Raw genomic sequence first — 3,352 nt, forward strand, 5'->3', positions numbered from 1 at the left:
TATATTTTACTCTATCCCCCACCTTCATTTTTTCTCCCAAGCAGATGCTTGGGCTTCAGATGAAATGGAAACCCACCATACCTTTCAGGCAATACCTGCCTCACTTTCCCCAAAAGGGGAGCTTTTGGCAGAAGAGTTTGTGCAAAAGCTCCACCCCACCCAGCTGGTCCAGCCCCTTGCATTCCTTTATCTTCCCTAATCCTTTAAGCAGAAACACTTGGGTGCCCTGTAAGCAAACTTCCCACAACTCACTCCTCACTCACTTCCTGCACAAGCCCACATGCCACCTTTGCTTAATGATTTCTCCTTATCTTCCAAGAATGAATATATCACCTCTTCCGAGAAACTGTTCCCACTTCCTTCTGAGAATCTATTCATTGTGACTGGTCTTTACCATCCAGTACATACAAATTAGCTACTGTTGATAGCAATGTCTAATGTGTTCTTTGTTCATGCCTCCATCTACATGAAGCAGAAATTCCACTTCCTGTCAAGCACTCCTACCAAAACTCTCTGGAAATTTTCCAAGCAGTGTGTCTCAGTATCTTATACATGCCCTGGAATAAGTCTGCTCCTAGTGAGAACTCTGTCTCTATCTCTGTCTTGGACAGTGTTTTCCACTAAGCTCTGTTGATTCTTCAGTGAAAACAGTGGTCGCCCTAGGGCCTACTGACAATATGATCTCCCTAGGGCCATTCATTGTTGATGAAAAATATGATCTCCATCAGAACTGGTTTACCCCTCCTCACCCAATGTGTACTCCCAGGAAAGACTTTGCATGATTCCAACATGTGTCACATGAGTTCCATGTCTGAGTAAGTTGAGGGATTCTAAGTGTGGCCCTTAACCCAGTAGAACTAGCGCCACTTGGTGGCTTCTTGAAAAAGCAGAAACTCAGGTCCCACTCCAGACTTCAATTTTTAAAAAAAAAAAAAATCCTCTGGTGAACTGTATGCATATTAAAGTCTGAGCAGCACTACGCTAAATTAAACAAAATTAAGCAGGTTTCTTTATGCAAATTCCTCTGATATTTTAATATGATAGTATGCATTATAAGCTCCAAGAGGAACATAAAGCTTGAAAGACTATTTTTTTTTTTTTTTTTGCAACATAGATGGTGAAGTTCATTATCTTGGAATGACTTGGGAGGCAAGCATTTCTTGTCTTTCATTCTATTAGTTTCCTTCTATTCATAATGTCCTAACAAATGTTTAATAATCAGTTCTCTAGGGGTCAGATAGACTTGCCTTATAGTTCTTATCAATTTCCATGATGTAAATACTCATATTATGACCTATTTCATAGCGATGTCACTGGGAAGTGATATGTACAGCCAACTTTCATGTGCCTGTATGGGCCAGTTGCAGCGCTCCATCAGTTAGAGTACTCTAGCTATGTTGCATGCACCCCAAAGATCCATTTGAGTTTAAGAGGAGCATCTAGACCAATTTGTTCTTCCCTTCTCCATTCACCCCTCCATGGCAGACAGCAGACTGTATTCAGAATTATCCCTCCATGAAGAAGGCTTTCTTAGTAGGGCCAGATTCATCACACTCTCCTTATCCTTCCCTCAAAATGAGCTCTCCCCTAAGGTTCCCTATTCTTCCGCAGGTGGATTCTGGAGTACAATGGATCCATTATCTAGGAGTCTACCAATCGTGGATTCAAAACACTCAAAAAAATAACTGCACCTGCATTGAAAAAGCACAAATTTTCTTCTTTACATTATTCTATAAACAAAACAGTATGATGGATATCTACATAGTCTTTACATTGTATTAGATATTATAAACATCTAGAGAAGACTTATAAACATCTAGAGAATACACCAGGATGTGAATAGTTATGTGTAAATACTATATCATTTTATATAAGAGACTTCAGTATCTGCAGATTTGTTGTCTGTAGGAGGTCCTGGAACTAACCTTCCACAGACACCAAGAGATGACTGTACTAAACCCACCAACTTGCCATATGTGGTCTGAAAGCTTGACTTAGGCTGAGAAACCTTGTCAGTGTTTCCATGATGGCACACATTTCACACACTGTGTCACTACTGGCTGTGGTTCCCCTTCCCCTGGTGCACCATGGGTTCCTTCAGGAAAGAAACCCTGTCTAAAATAGCTTTATAGCCTCTGTGCCCAGGAACGAGCAAATGAAAGTACAGGAGCAGTGGTAATCAATGCAAGAAAATATGCTTAGGGAATAACCGAGTTCTCACCTGTCTATACCTATACCTCGCTGCCCTGCCCAGTGGGCTTCTCCAGGCTTCCTTAACTAATTTAAAAGGCAGAGGCTGTGCATCCTCACTCCTGATTCCTTGAAGTGTGATCCAAGACTCTTCTCCAAGTTGTGCTTAGATGAAGCATAGACATCGAACAGATTTAGTGAAAACCGACAAATTCATTTCACTTTTGTCACTACCAGTTTTGGTGAGACTTCTGACTCTGGCTTTCTTGGTTCCTTCTTTCTGGAACGTTTAGTCTCGATCTCTTTCTCTTTCTCTCTCTCTCTCTCTCTCTCTCTCTCTCAGTATTCCTCTCCCTTACCCTCTCTCAGGTTTTTAAGTTGCTGTGACCTGAAAGTTTGCAGCTAAAGCATTATTCCAGGGTGTGGAATCAAGCTGCTGGAGGAAAATTAAATAGGGAAGAGCCCTGAAGAGGGAGTCTGGCCAGCTCCTATGGGGCCAATGATCTGCTTCCAAGGAAAACTTCAACTCATTAAAGTCAGCTTCCCAGAGATCTGCAGGGGGTGCTGGGTTGGTCATATTGCAAATGGAGCCAGCTTTCTGCCATGGGAAGTACCTGACCGTAGCAGCTGCCTCATCTAGAGGAACACTAAGGATTCCGTAGATAGAGCACTAAGCTGACCTGAATATCTCCACCTAAGGTAAGAATCTGCGTATCAAGAACTGACACAGATCCAGAAAGTGGAGAGGGGCTGGAAACTTCTGGCCAAAATCTTGTTATTGCAAGTGAAGGTAGATGATGTACCCTGTGCACCTTGCCTTCTGTACTCTGAACCCTGCATTTCTAACTCTGTGGGCCATCAAGAGTTCACTACTAATGCCTATGATTGCTATCATTTAAGGCATGTGTGTAGCTCCTACCATGGGATAGATCCCTAAGCTATGCTGACGTAAATAAGCACCAGTCACCTTCTACAGGGAGTTAGGATAAGAGGTTGTGTGACCAAGTTCACATAATAAATAAGAGATACAGTCGAGATAAAAATGACAGGCTTCTGCATTCCCAGATCAGAGTTCTTTTTTATAGATCACTCCTGGGAACGGTCCTTTATGGAATTGGTGACATTTCTCAGTTTGAATTTTTGCTAGTGCCTGTCTATGTCA

Source organism: Oryctolagus cuniculus, chromosome 2 (genome assembly GCF_964237555.1).
Source record: "Oryctolagus cuniculus chromosome 2, mOryCun1.1, whole genome shotgun sequence".
NCBI classification, from domain to species: Eukaryota; Metazoa; Chordata; class Mammalia; order Lagomorpha; family Leporidae; genus Oryctolagus; species Oryctolagus cuniculus.